The following is a 16,043-nucleotide window of genomic DNA, read 5'->3' on the forward strand; positions in this document are numbered from 1 at the left end:
GATTACTTCAACATAATTGTAGAGCATATTTGTCTCTACATTTCGTCCATACATCATTTTCCACTCAGACTACGCTATCACTCCGATTTTGCCGTTTAAGTGTGAAAAAATTGATTTTTCCCATAATAACGCTTTGAAATCACTCAGATGCCAATTTGACTGCCTCTACTCCACCAAGACACTTAAAATAGGGTTTTATAAATGGAAAGTCCCGCAAAATACAACAATTCTTTGATATAGTTGAAGTTCAACAAATGACTACTTGGGGAACTCTGGATGAAAAAACGAGTTAAGAAACAAAAAACCTCGCTTATCTTGGCTTCTGAGTAATCGATGAGATCATGTTCTATGAGAAAATTATAGAGAACATTCTGGTCTACATTTCACCCATATATCACATTTCTGTCAGTTCATCCAAATCCTTGATATTTTGGTTTAAATACAAAATTTGTATAATTTCACGAATTTTATTCAAGATAACTGAATGGCGTCTCCCAACTTCAGCTCTAAATCGAATTTGCATGCACTCCGAGTTAGCTCACGTTAAGAATCTCACCTACATAAGCCGGTTAGGATTATCTGTCCCTTTTAGTTAAAATTCTTTCATTGAAACTTCAGTGTGATCAGTTTCTTAAGATAAATATGACTGAACTTGGGCTCCTTGAAACATTTTACGGTTCCTTCTTATAAGCAGGAAATAAACTTGGTAAGTTGAGTTTTTAAAATGAACAACAATAGGCGTCCTATTGAGTTAGATTAGCTGTTCAAAATTACAAGCAAAGTGTCCAAAATTACAGTGAAATTCATTTCGACACAAAAGATTCATTTTATAGGAATCAAATACGATAAACAGCTTCTTAAGGTTCCGAACAACACTTCTGAAAAGGGAGCAACAAAAAAACTTGAATTTTTATTGCGAATATTGCACATAAAACTTGTGACATTGGTGCTTATATGCCCCCTGTCCCAAATTATGAGCACTTTCCCTAGGTCTTTAGCGTTTTGAGAGCCAAAAAGTCTACATTATGGATATATAATTGAACTTACAATTAATGGAATGATGCTTTCTCTTGGACTCCCTGACCTGAAAAGAATCCAAATAAAAATCTTGTGAAAACTCAGAAGATTTTCGATTTACACAATTTCATGCGACCGGTAATGGTATCGATCAGTAAATGGTATCTGACGCATTGTATCGGATTCAGATCTTCCAGTGTTCGTCAGAGGAAGCTTATTTTTCTCAATTAAAAACTCAAATTTTTCTCCAGGGCCTTCGACCCTTGGTATGCATGGTAAATTGATCCACTGAAAAAGACCCATACCAAGGGTCGAAAGCTTTGGAGAAGCATTTGAGTCTTTAATTGAGAAAAAGAAGCTACTTCTGACGAACACCGGAAGATCTAAATCCGAAAATTTTCTATTTAAAAATTTTATTAAAAAGCTCAGTTTAAATATAAAATTCCATTAAATTTTAATCTATTGCAGCTGAGTATAAGAATTCTGTTTGTGTTAAACCCAAAACGTTATTATGTTTTGAATGTATTACCCGAAAAAAATATTATGTTTTGTTAATTTTCATCAAATTTATCGCTACTTTCTTCATTTATTAATTCTTCCGAAGCTTGAATTCTTTTTCTCTAAATTATGCATAATATATTCTAAAAGGTAATTTTTTAAAAATTTTATAAAACTCAATAGAGCCTTTAAATTCTGGCAACTTAAAGTTTGATTTGCAAATCTTATTTTATGTTTCAGAATTTGTGTTTATATAAAGTTATAAATTGCTATGAGTTCAATATTCAACTTATAATTCAATTACAAACTGAGAATTCTGGGAAATAGAAACCTTTAACTATGCAAATCAATACCTCAAATAAAAGTCTTCCATTTGAAATTTGCGAGACTTTCTTGCACGGTAAAAGGATACTGCGAAGAAGTTCAATTTCAAAAAGATAATTCCTATAAAGTTTTCTAAAGTGTAAATTGATAATAATGAGAAATCCTTGGAAATCCTTCATCGTAATAAAAGTTATAATTACACTGTGTGATAGTTATACTTGTGTAAGTTGCCCTGCAATTCTACACTCATTAAATTTTATTAGTTTTCTCAAAGTTGTTAACAATGCGTCCCGGAAAGATTAATATCTTATCATGGGAAAAAATCTTTTTCATTAAAAATGAGGTTAAATTGTGCTATAAAGAGATCTAAAATCTTCTTTTCTTTCTGCAATCTCTTCTTGCTGGATGTCGCCAGTGGAAATTCTCCTCTAAATTGTCTTACCGCATCCAGAAGACGAACAATATTGTAAAAGTTAGAGAAATGAATAAATGAAATGATAATCTCAGAAACACCCCTTAAAGAAATAAATTTTAATTATATGCGATAATGTTGAGAGTGTATTAAATTTTATGAGTTGTAGGCGACTAACTCAGTTGATGGTTAATTCATTAATTTGTACCCATGGCATTTTGTCACAAATGAGTGCAAGAGTATATACTAGCAATTATCAGCATGAAAATATTCATGTGACTTTGGCGTGTTTCATAATCTCATATCCACCATCTTCCATTACCCTTTGCATTTGTTCAAAGATAGCTTCACTAAAAATAATACCACCCCTTATTGCTTTCTTCCGGCACAAATTTCCTCAGCTCAATACTTTGCACTGAGAAAAATGTTCTTGGTGTCATGAGATTGTAAAATTAACCAACATCTATCACAAATTGTAAAATTTACAGGTATACTATTGGGTTTTGAATTTACCAACTAAATATTTGATTTTAACAGAAAGATGTAAATATTTTTCAAAATAATATAGTGATTTCTAATATAATATTTATTGAGGTCAGTAGGGGGAAGTGGGGCATCTATTGAATTGGAGCAGCTTTGAAATTATGCCTTTTTCTCCCATTTTTAAATACAACTGAGCTTTATCATCATTCAATTTAGCTTTATAATTGGTTTAGGATAAAGCGACATAATTTGGAATTAGTGTTACAAGTTGGACAATTCGACGGTACAAGTTGGACATGGATTTTTTCTTGATAAATACAGTACAAAATTTGTTTTTATGCACAAGGAACCAAATTATAAAACTAAAGCATTAAAAATATACAAATAAAAATGAAGTACTAAATTTATCAAGAAAAAACCCCTGTCCAATTGTACCATTGTCCAACTTGTACCACTTTACTCTATAGAAATAAATTATGTTATGAATAGGTTCAGTTTTATTTAAAAGTAGGAGAACAAAAGCAATGTTTTCAAGGTCCCCCAATTCAAAGGTGCCCCACTTCCCCCCATAGAAGATAAGGCTTTTAAAATTGAGAATACGAGCTTTGAAATAACCATGACGTAATAATAGCCTAAAGGAGAATATTCAATGGATACCAATTTTGATTGGATTTATATGATAGACGGTCATGGCTATTAATACAAATAAATTTCATGGAACCGAATTACAAATACTTGGAACTGGTATAGACTTCTTTAGGATTCATAGACCTAAATTAGAATAAAACCTTTAAAGAAGATTAAAAAAAAACATAATTAGAGAAGTCTATTCTATTATACTTTATTTATTAAACAAAAACATCTCAGGATAATTCATTTTCATTGCTGAACATGCATGTATACATAACCTCAAAGGTATTTTAAATGTAACCGTTGAGAACTCGTCCGGACTACACCAATCCGGATTAGAAAGCGGGCACTGTAATTTTTTTTTTACATTTTCGCCAATACGAGACAGCATATTTCTGGAGTAACACAAAAAGTAGTTCATTTTAATCATCGGTTAATGCAAGCTACATATTTTTGCCGTGTTTCTCGTAACGTATGGATTACTTGGTGATAAAATGGAACGTTCTTGGACCAAAATCATACACCCAATTTTTTATTTAATTAAAATTGATAAAGTGCTGCTCAAACAAGCAGTGAGAAATTAACCAGAATAATTGATTATTCGAAAGAGCTAAGTTTAAAGAATACATCAGGGGTAGTAGCACACCTCATTTAAGCTTTTGATATTGTCCTGAACCAAAGAAGTCACATAGAAGTAGCGTTGTCGTTGTAATATCAGTCGCTTGAATTTTGTGAGCGATTTTTGGTCGGCTTTCGATCAATACATGATCGAAATTGAGCGATAATATTGCCCATTGATAGTATTGTTTGATTTAAGCAACTCGTATTGCATGATTCCCTGTCAGACCCATTAAATGTTCATCATTGTCTTCACATAAGAGGTTCGGTTGTGCTTCCTGTTTTGATTCTTTAATTAGGCAAAGCTACGATAATTTGGGTTTGAAATACTAGTGTCCAAGCATGTGGCAAGTTAATTTTTTTATATGGAGCTATTTGAAGCCAATTCCTAAATTGATCTCGGACACAGCTCACAGTGCTCCGAGGAAAAAAAATATTTAAACAAAAATTTAGTATATTTATCCCTCCATACGGAAACGTATCTCATGATACGGAAAAACTTTTCACTTTTTAGATGTTTAGCGTAACGATCGCGAGTGCAAAAAAAATCCCATATAAATTTAAATCGAAATATGAGAAAGTGGCTTCAAATTTCAGGTAACTTGCCAGGGGCGTGCTCGTGCCATACTCATTTTTCACCGCCTGTACCAATTCGATTCTAAAAACATTACCTTTCACATCGCAAACGTAAAACTTCAGAAGTCGATTTTTGAAATCGTTTTTTTTTTTCATGGCATATAAGCGGTCTAAATATGATTTGATGAATCATATTTAATTCGCTCACAAGCTAATCTAATGACCTTCATCCAGTAACTCTTGTAGATCGGCGCTATCAATTGTTTTTGGTCTTTTAGTCCTGTGCATTGAAATCGCAATTTTTGAAACGTTTAAACTGATTTTCTTAGGTGGTTCTCGATAGCGGATGTTCTCTGCAGACCTTTTAAGCCAAATGACGTGATTTATGTGATTTTTTATGCAAGTCAACCCTTCGAGCACGAGGGGGACACCGGTGTTCTAAAAACAAAAACCTTCTTTTGACTATAGAAAGCTATCCCTAGGTTACTTGCACCGCCTGATATCGGCAGGCTCTCTGGAATACCTGGCTTCCCTCTTTATGAGCGGAAATTCTGCAAGAGTTCGGGGCTTCGTTGTGCCCGGTGTCGTAGTATGTCACATTTTATAAAACTTTATTCGTCAGGGGATTGCCTTATATAACTCGCTTCCCCGTGAGGTTCATATGGCACCACGGGGAACCCAGAGACATTTCCAAACTGGGCTGGAGCAGTGAGCTTTTTCTTAATCATTTGTTTTTCTATTTTTTTTTACCTTTTGTTATTTCTTTTTGTAAATTTTCATTTACACATTTTGTTTATTTGATTGCCACGCATTTGTAAGAGGGTTGTCCTTGTTTGTTGTAGTTTCTTTTGACAAATTGAAATTGAAATTGAAAATGAAAAGTTATCATGTCCTCTAAATAGTTAGAAAAAATGGTTTTTTTTTGGGGCACTGATGTCGCATTCATTCGTTGGTTTAAATTTTCGAACTCCTGACGGGTTTTTAACACTAAATCTACCAAGACCCGGTCAAATTGACCGGTTTACACGGTATAATGTCACTATAAAATTTTATGAATATTTTAAAATATGCATGTAATATATTTTTCAGTGTTTAAATTTTATTTTTTTGCTCTTTTCCAATACAAGTTTTTTGAGTATCCTACCCTACCGCGGTTTATCATTTGACCGAAAAACACCCAAAAACGGTTGGTGGGTTTAGTGTTAAATAAGTTCACTCTTATATGATATCTTTGAATCGGTGCAGTATAAATCTCAACCGGAGAGAGCTCTCAAATCGGAATGGTTAGTACTAAACAGAAGGATTCATTCCACTATCTAGGCTTTACACAATTTGTAAATTCGGATTAAAGAATTTGACATTGCTCTAAACTAGGAATACGAATATAGGAATACTAACTTTATATCTCTCCATACAAAATTTTACTAGTTCAATGAGTTTTAGAATGTTTTAGAATCTACTAATTTCTGGATTACAAAATCTGATTAGCGGATCCTTAATACCGGATATATCATTTTAAAAAGTAATTTTATAAAAAGGAATGCGAATAGTAAATTTTACCAACCAGCTTTACAGTCTAATTTTTTTTTCAATTTAAAGACTCTCTGGACTGGATAGTAAATTTACAAAAAATGTATATATATGAAGGATGTAAATTTTATTGAAAAATAATCTGGATGAAAGCATGTTCTGTAGAAAATTAACCATGAAAAGTGTTTTCTCAAAACTAACGTTATTGATTGAAAGTCTTCTATGACACATAAGTGACTACAAATTGTGCAGTGAAGTTCAATTCATTAGTAGAATTCACTGTAGAAATTTGTAATTTTCAGTGTCATATTTTTTCTCAGTGTAGTTCTTATATTGTGTTTATTTGGAGCAACCAGTGTACGTTCCAGAGAGAAGAAAACTTGGAGTATGTGAAAGCCATCTTTCATGAGATATTTCCTCTTATAAGTTTAATCACCAAACACAAATACATCTACCACTTTGCACGGTATTTTCTGGAAAATATGCTAAGATGAAGAACATCTTCAATGTTTTTGTATATTTATTAGCGTAAATATTTACATTTTCATCACAGAAAATTGTTTCAGGCGGCAAATGCCGATGAATTATGTATAAATTTTACTATTTTCACACAATTCCTCTGTTCCAATTTTCACATATCCCAAGAAGTATTTTTCTTTGATTTGGTGGTACTCAAGAGGAGAAAGGCAAAAAAAACCTCTCAAGATAAAAGAAAATGTTTTTCAGCAATAAAAGGGACCAATTTTCGCGTGAATTGGAGTGAATGGTACCACAAAGAAGAAGTTTCCCCAACTCCTAGCAATGTGTCAGGGTGTCTTAGGAAAAAGCTTAATCGAATTTGTGGAATTTCACACAAACTAATCGAATTCAGCAAATATTTTAGAGATTCCCCCATTTGGGGGTGGCTAAAAATGTTTGGCATCTTCTAAGTGAAAATACGTTCTCACCTCTCTCTCTCAAGCACCTTGAGAGACAAGAAGCCTTTGACCTCGCTGGGTAAAAGTAAAACTTGAAAATCTGTTTTCGTAATTTCATGCACATCACCTCAGATTATCGTCTCGGTGAAAAGTTTCCTCATGGACTTTTCTTGAATTTTTTATTTAATTCCCATCCCCACTAAACCGAAAATGTCACCATATTTTATCACAGAGAAAAAGGTACAAGTCAGGACTTTGCTTCTTTCCTTACGCATATTTTATGAAACACCATAATGTAATATTTATACAATCTCACCATGTTAACACTCCACTCTCTCACAAGTACTCTCTATTCTTTCACGTTAAATTTTATCACAAAAATTAAAAGTTTTCTCTGTTACATGAATGGCGTGACAAAGTGGCGTGGATTATTTTAGAAAAATTATAACGCCAAGTCACACGATCACACCGCTTCTCTAACATAAAAGCCCCAATTGCGCGTGATATTTGATAAGTTTTCAAATGAGAATTTTTAAACAAATAGAAAAAAGCTTAATATAACATGCAAATATGGGAAAATAATATAGTTTCGTGTAACTCTTTTTTTTTTGTTATCTCCACCAACAATTAGAATGCCATATAGACTTTTTCACCCATAAAACACTCGTAAATTTAACGACTTTTTAATGAATTTTAACCCATAATATCCCCATAGTTAAACTATAAAATATTTATTGCACTTTGCCTTACGCAAATTTTTCCGTGTGGTGCAATTAAAATGAATTTAAACTTTCTCACTCAAGTGCATTTACCAGAAAGGTGTAGATGAGCTTTAAGCTTATGGTAGGATGAGATTCTTCACGTGAGCAATCAAGGTTTTTGGAGAGATAAAAAGGTCTAAATAGAATATAAAGGAAAGTAGGTGAGATTGTTAAGAATCTCACCTAATATTAAGGGGAGACTTTCATAAATAACTATCTAATATAAATTGTAAGACCCAGCTTTCTTTAGATATATATCCAAAAAATCATATTTTAATGTAGTAATACAGCTTGCAATAGTTCCACTTCCCCTCCACTGAGAAAAAACTTGGGGTGCGATTAATTTTTTTTCCTCAGAACTTTGACACTTTTTAGGTGTAAAAATATATCAACATTTTTAATGTTAATTTTACACCATTTTAAAGGTAAAATTAGCATGAAAAAAGGTAACTTTAACCCCTAATACACCTAAAAAACATAATATTTACACCGATTTCGGATCAATACAGCAGAATAAAATAAACATTTCCGGAATGTCATTTTAACTTTTCGGATTTCTCTCAGTGTCCTTACTGTACGTGAAGCATCAAGAAGACGTGCAGTAGCTTTGGATAGTTCATGTTTCGGGCAACTCAATTTTTGGATGTCCTTAAGTAATATGATATATGGCTCTTTTCAAGAATTGTGAGGCATAGAACTATCTCGCCTAGCTATTTAAAAATAGAGCTATCCGGAACTGCGTCGCCCCAAGGTACCGTGCTTTACACAATTCTTCAAACAACAATTAGAGTAAAACCGAAATATGTAAAACCTGAATTATAACATATTAAGAGAAACCTCTAAAACATTAAACTTTGCCTTTCTTTCTTTTACTGAAGTTGGGTTAATCTGTAAAAAAAGTTCTTTCTATTTCGTAAGGGCTTTAATTCCCGTTTTATGAAGGTTCTGCTTCCGTAATTCCATCTGCTGCAATACATAATTCTTCTTTATAAGACCGGAATTTCAAAGATCGATGAATATAACTAAATTGTATTTAAGTTAATTTAATTATCATTTCATTATTTTAACACAAATCCTGACTCTGGTTTATAGTTTGTCGTCGTATTAGCTTTGAGCCCAACTTCCAGTATAAAACAATCGGATTGCTCCTTTTAGGCAGCATTTATAGGGGGAACTTTTGATTCGAAACTGCCCGTTCGAAATAAAAATATCTCACTGAGCTTTCTCTCAGTGACAATTGCCTACCTTCTGGCGCATAAAATATTGCACTGAGCTTTCTCAGTGGAAATAGCCTACCTTCTGGCGCACAAAAAATAACTCTTCGAAAGCTCAATCAGCTGTTTTTTGTTATTGATTAATATAAAGTGCTGTCCGTGTAGATTTTTCAAGAGTTTTCACACCTTTCACCAAGGATATCTTTAAAAATGCCTAGTGTTACAGTGAAATTATTTAGTGAATTTAATTTTCATTTTAATAGATTGTGTCTCTATTTTTTAATAAGAGTTCCACAACACCCATGAGGAAAAGATCTGTTGAGTAAAGTCTCCAAAAAACGAAATATTGCTATCAAGAGAAGACAAAGAGTACTAAAGTAAGATGAAGCTTTTCATAAAGTCTAGCTATCATGAATTATATAAAGGAAAACAAAATATTAGCTATTGTAAAGCAACTTCATTAGCAAAACGTTTTCGGATTGTAAAGCAACTGACGATGTTTCCTTAAATTCCTGACAACATATTATAAAACCCTGCGGTGAGACGAGTTTGATACAATATCTTTTTTAATTTATTTTTCATCAACCATTAATATTTACTTGGTAACCCTTTGACTTTTCTTAAATTATTGCCAATACCACGTACCTCAAAGCAAGTTCGAAACGTTTCGGAATAAAACAGAAAGTCTGCTAGACTTTCCAATCGAGTCTATTCTATTCTATTCTAGTCGAGACACAAATGGGAGTATTATAACAGCTAAATGGAAGATTTTATACAAACACAAACCTCAAGGGGAGATTTTCCAAGACTCGCCGGTGCATAGCATCGGTGCATAGCATTTTAAAATATCCTCGTTTAAAAGCAGGCTTAGTGGTTGTATCTTTTTCAATTGAAGTTTTGCTCTGCACAGAGAGAACTGGACACGCTGTGGTATTAATATCATAGGATAAATAGGGTTTTCGATGGAAGATTACGACTTCGAGGTTGTTAACACCTCAAAGCTCCTGTAAGCTCCGACTGTGATCCTTTCATTTCTTATAAATCGTCTGAAACGAGGGTCGTTACAAAATAGCTTGGGTACGTTTGAGATGACGATTCTGTGACTGATCATTGGCCTCGAAGATATAAGAAAGAACAATTGCGGAGTGTATGTAACCATGAGCTATTAGTATTTTGGCGTTTGGGATTTTGGTGTTCGGAATTCTGGCTTTCGAGATTTCGGCTTTCGGAATTTCGGCTTTCGGGATTTTAGCGTTTGGGATTTTGGCTTTCGGGATTTTGGCTATCGGGATTTTAGCGTTTGGGATTTTGGCTTTTCGGGATTTTGGTGTTCGGAATTCTGGCTTTTAGGATTTTGGCTTTCGGGATTTTGGCGTTTGGGATTTTGGCTTTCGGGATTTTGGCTTTCGGGATTTTGGCTTTCGGGATTTCAGCTTTCAAGATTTTGGCATTTGCGATTTTGGATTTCGAGATTTTGGCGTTCGGAATTTTGGCTTTCGGGATTTTGGCGTTTAGGATTTTGGCTTTCGGATTTTGGCTTTCGGGATTTTAGTTTTCGAGATTTTGGCTTTCGGGATTTTGGCTTTCGGGGTTTTAGCTTTCAAGATTTTGGCATTTGGGATTTTGGCGTTCGGAATTTTGGCTTTTAGGATTTTGGCTTTCGGGATTTTGGCGTTTGGGATTTTGGCTTTCGGGATTTTGGCTTTCGGGATTTCAGCTTTCGAGATTTTGGCATTTGCGATTTTGGATTTCGAGATTTTGGCGTTCGGAATTTTGGCTTTCGGGATTTTGGCGTTTAGGATTTTGGCTTTCGGATTTTGGCTTTCGGGATTTTAGTTTTCGAGATTTTGGCTTTCGGGATTTTGGCTTTCGGGATTTCAGCTTTCAAGATTTTGGCATTTGCGATTTTGGATTTCGAGATTTTGGCGTTCGTAATTTTGGTTTTCGGGATTTTGGCGTTTAGGATTTTGGCTTTCGGATTTTGGCTTTCGGGATTTTGGCTTTCGGGGTTTTAGCTTTCAAGATTTTGGCATTTGGGATTTTGGCGTTCGGAATTTTGGCTTTCAGGATTTTGGCTTTTGGGATTTTAGCGTTCGGAATTTTGGCGTTTGGGATTTTGGCTTTCGGGATTTTGGCTTTCGGGATCTTGGCTTTCGGGGTTTCAGCTTTCGAGATTTTGGCATTTGGGATTTTGGTGTTCGAAATTTTGGCGTTTGGGATTTTGGCTTTCGGGATTTTGGCGTTTTGATTTTGGCTTTTGGGGTTTTGGTTTTCAAGATTTTGACCGGGACCAGTAGTTCTACTACTGGTCCCGGGTAGTTACTACTACGTTGAATCGGGTACTTGCCATACTGGTTGTTTGGTTCCTCATACGATCAAAGTCGCAAAAGACATCATCCTGACAGTAGACTTGCAAGCCAACTTAAGTTGTCTGATATGAGTCTATAGACGTTATTCTTGCTGAAGTCAAAGTAGGATATTCGGTCTACTCCTTTGTTCTTTAACTTGACTGTATTTTGCCAACAATTCGATCTTGGACGAGATCTTCTTCATTGCATGAAAGAGTTTGGGAGAACAAGCATCAGGGAAAAGATACAAAATTCCACATAAAAGCCCTTCTGATCTTGAAGGAATTCGGTCTGGATGTTGCCAGAAGCCAGTAACTAATTTCTACGGACTATTAATTTCTATAATTGAAGAAGAAAATAGAAGAATTTTAAAATTGTGATGGTTAGGTAGATGGTAAAAGAAAAAACAAAATTCTTGATGGAATGCTCACATCAAAGAAAGGACGAATAATCCATTGAGCTTGAATTATAATGAAGTTAAATGTCAACGACAAGAGGAGCAGTAAGTGTCTCAGGGCAGAACCCAGTGGAACAGTAAGCTCACATTTCAGTTTTCTCTTTTCGATTGACTTTCAAATATCCTTGGAGCTTATAAATCGATATCTAACACCCCTTTACTCTTGTTAAGATCCGAAAACTAGACTATTTACGAAAAATACAAACGAATTTTAGCAAAGTTTGAATCCTATCGAGGAATAATATATTTCGAGCTGACTACAATAGCTGACATAACAAATAATAAACACCTAAATTACCTTACTTTTATTGGATTGGAATTTATTATAAGAACCCCTTATACGATAAACTTTTTCACTTACGCTGTTGACTGTACGAACAACAATAATAGCTGGTACTATTCTTTCAAATGCTAATCCTGGCAGTAATTCCATATTTTATTTCAAAAAATTGCATAAAAAATATGTTTAATGTAAAGTTTTTAGAGACATCTAATTAGATAATAGTCGTATTTGAGTTACACAATTAGTAGCAATTACCAAAGCAACTATTTTATAATTCAGGGAATTTCATTTCATCACGCAATAATTTCATAATTTGTGGCACATTTTTGAATTTTTTGGATTCGTGGATATGATATCGGTTTGGCTTTTATTCAAAAATTCCAATACTATTTATATTTGCAATTATACTAAACTTTAAAATATGATTTAGCAATTTGATAATTTTCTTTTAATAATTGTAATATTAAAGTTTATATTTATACTCAATTTATTCTGAATTCAGCAGAAGGTTTTTGCAATAAATTCTACTTTGACAATCATAATATGGCTTTTAACAACCTATTTAGTCTGATTCTTATCTTCAGATTGTTGTAATTCAATCCTGTCGTTTAGAGCCAAATGTAATTTATTGACTTGTATATGTAAAATAAATTGTATTGATTAAAATTGAACTATTTGAATTCCCCTTAGTCAACTATATAGTAATATAATTTGTTGATTTGTCTATACATTTGCTAGTTTTCGGATATTAAATATGATTTATTTGCTGGGACAAATAGCTATTGAGAATTTATTGCGGTATCTATACAATAATTGCTTTACCTAACACCCACAAATATATCGGTAAAACTTTATTGGTTTCGATATGGTGTTTGTTGCAGAAGGACTTTTAATTAAATAAAATAAAAGCTTTATGGGGAAGATGAATACATTGACCTGTAGACATTTATTTTCTCGAGAGAGAGAGCGAGTTATTGAAGGCTTCCCATAAATTCATTTAATAGACGTAGTCACTCAAACTTTGTGTTCATTTCTTTTCGATTTCCATTAAGTGGGCGCCAACGCGACGCTATTTATGTATGATTGCGGATACGTGAACGATGTTTTTAGGGGTTTGATGGGTGCTGAATCCTTCCGAATGTTTCAGTCATCCAAAGTATATTGATGAGGTGATAGGAACTTATGGTGTAGAACAGAAAAGTTAACGAACTTTTATCGGCAAGAATACACATTTCAATTCCCAGGTGAATTTGCACACTATCCTACCCAAGAAGCAAAAAAGTTGTCTTAAAAATTAAAATTTTCAGAAGATCTTAGACAGTCCTTAAAAAATATTAATTCTTAACAGAAAGTAGAGAAACAGAGAGGTAGAGTTTAATTCAAAGGAATAGTCTAGTAGTCATCTGTTCGGAGACGGCTACCAGACTATAAGACTATAAATCATGAACTATGCACAATTTACAGTTTAGGCTATAATTCTTGCGAACAACAGATAAGCTTGGGATATAATTGATGCAAATTGAGCACATTCATTAGTTCCGGGTAGTCCAATAACTTGGCTATATGGGTATAATTTGGCTAAATTGCAGTTCGAGTTTGAAACTCTAGACCTCTAGAAAGATAGGCTGCTGCTAGAGTTTCCTCTTTGTGCTACCATCTACTATTCTTGCTCGACTACTATTTCTTAAAATCAAGTTATAGCCTCATCTTGGCTGCAGATAGATAGATTCATTTTGGGGGCAGCAAGTGGCATCCATTCATACACTTCCAGCTCCTCTTCCGGTCCAGCCTCAGCTTCAGCCGCTCCATCCTTTTCGTGCATCATGTCCTCCCCAATTCGTTTGTTGCATCCAGACCTTTGTTTAAGCCCCTTATGCATCCCCTTATGCATCCCCTTATGCATCCCCTTATTCGGTTATCCCTTACGGGTTTTGTGTATTATGCTAGACAGTCCTTCGGATAAATTCCATTAGATAAACCGGCTTCAATTTTGGTACATCATTCCAGTAGAGCACCACTTTTCCAAGTAGCACTCGTCTTGTGTTGTGAAGGCTGCGACAGTCAGCGTTCTTAACGACCTCTACAGGTTGTAATATACTCAACACCCAAGTGGGGTGTTTGTTTAGACAGTGTCCGGTGAGAAGATCAGCAAACTGCTGCGCTTTACAGTGGTTACTGCTCGCCAGGTGCTCCGTATATTTCCTATCCACAAGTAACATAAACAGTCTGGAGACGCGACAATAGCCGCCCAGACCGCTTAGTGTTGTGCAAGTAAGTCCTCTTTAAAGATGGTTTTCTTCATTTTAGAGAACACTCTCACAGCAGGCTCGAGACCGATGAATTCGTTCTTCGCTCCTACCATCGCGAGGCGATTGGCCTCTTTATTACCCGCAATACCACAGCACTCAGGCACCAAATGTAGAGCGATCTCTCGGGTATTTGAGACCGCTTGTAATATTTTTCCGGCACTCGAGCACTAACAGAGAACGGGATTTGTTTCCTGGTATGGAAAGTACAGCAGCTCTGCTGTCAGAGAATATGTTTGTCAGAAACGTCAGACTCAGGCTTCTAATCCCGATTAGAATTGCTGTGACCTCAGACTGGAGTACAGTAGTATAGGGGAGACTGGGGCAAAATTTGTTAGAACGAAAATTTCAATATTCACTATTTTCTAAAATAAAAGAGACTGAGGCTTGAAATTTTTATTATAGATAGCCTTCATGAACCTTCTTAAACTTACAAAGTTTCAAGGGATTCGAGGAAGGATTATGTAAAACAAAAAAATAATAAATTTTTGAGCCCTATTTTTGGAATATTTGGCTTACAGAAAATATCAATACTGATTAGCTCAATTGAAGCACATTTCTCGTTAAGATAGAGAAAAATTGTCTTCGACAAAGTTGAAGAGGAATAAATTTCCTATAAAAATATGTCTATTTGATATTTTTAAGGTTTGCGAAAGTAAAACGTCACAAATTAATCCGAAGACTGACAAAATTTGCCCCAGCAATTTTGAGAATTTCCACAAAATCGACTTTTAGAAAATGATTCGAAAATCACATTTCTTTCGAGATAGAGAAAATAGTCTTCTGCAATGTTGTAAAGCAGTAAATTTCCTTTAAGAATATGCTCATTATAAAACGTTTAATTTTTCTCAGAGATCGTGAAAGAATTAAATATGCGTTTTGACAAGTTTTGCCCCAGTCTCCCCTACCGGCCAAGTGGTACAGACCCGCCAAGTCCGAGATCCGGACAGTGATACCCGGCCCCAGAAAGAGCCCTCTTCTCGTAAGCCGTCGGTAAAGAGTGCCATCGTATCGGGATCATTGATGTCCTCTTGGCTGGAACTTCTGAGCCATTATTTCTAGCGCTTTTAATAGCTCCTCAAAGGGCTTCTTCCAGTAATTTCAATAATTTCCAGTAATTTCAGTAAGTGACTTTGTTCTCAGCTATTCGGAAACTTTTCTTTAATTTTAACATTTAAGAATTGTTTTCCTCGATCCGATCTACTATGTCCAATCGAGGAAGATCATCTTTAAATTCTAGAATTAAAGAAAATATTACAGCTAAATGATTGAAATACTGCCTTTCGACTCTCTCGCAAATAATGATAAGGCTAAGCTTTGAAGTCGGGCATTATTAAAATGCCCGTCTTAGGGGAAACTGGAGCAGAAGTAAACACGGATTAGTTGTAAACACTGCAATTTTTTAAATTACAGACTTTAGAGGACAAGACCTATATAAATTCATAGATACCATAGGGATCCTTATCTACTAGAGAAATGATCGATACAAGTCCAAGTAGTATAGATATAAATATCTGTGTTTCGTGCTACCCCATGTTTACTACTGCCCATGGTATCGTCATATGCATTAGGTCGACAATTCTACTCTAAACAAAGTGTCTACAGTGTAAAACAATGGTTCTGCTGATCCTCACGTACTGGTATGAATCTGAAACGTGGATTGTGTTCA

General features: G+C 34.6%; 1 protein-coding gene across 2 annotated transcripts in view; it reads right to left on the reverse strand.

Moving 5' to 3' along the window:
- The window catches only part of LOC129800053 (uncharacterized), a 162,997-nt gene that overhangs the window by 128,218 nt on the left and 18,736 nt on the right, over positions 1–16,043 (reverse strand). The window contains exons 1-2 of one of the 2 annotated variants that reach the window (XM_055844421.1): positions 7,036–7,350; positions 1,048–1,084 (exon numbers count right to left, since the gene is read on the reverse strand). The gene's annotated coding sequence lies outside the window, so the exon portion shown is untranslated. Of the gene's footprint in view, positions 1–1,047; positions 1,085–7,035; positions 7,351–16,043 lie in introns of those variants that run through there. The other variant, XM_055844420.1, reaches the window with a different exon arrangement.

Source organism: Phlebotomus papatasi, chromosome 1, assembly GCF_024763615.1.
Source record: "Phlebotomus papatasi isolate M1 chromosome 1, Ppap_2.1, whole genome shotgun sequence".
In the NCBI taxonomy this organism is placed as follows: domain Eukaryota; kingdom Metazoa; phylum Arthropoda; class Insecta; order Diptera; family Psychodidae; genus Phlebotomus; species Phlebotomus papatasi.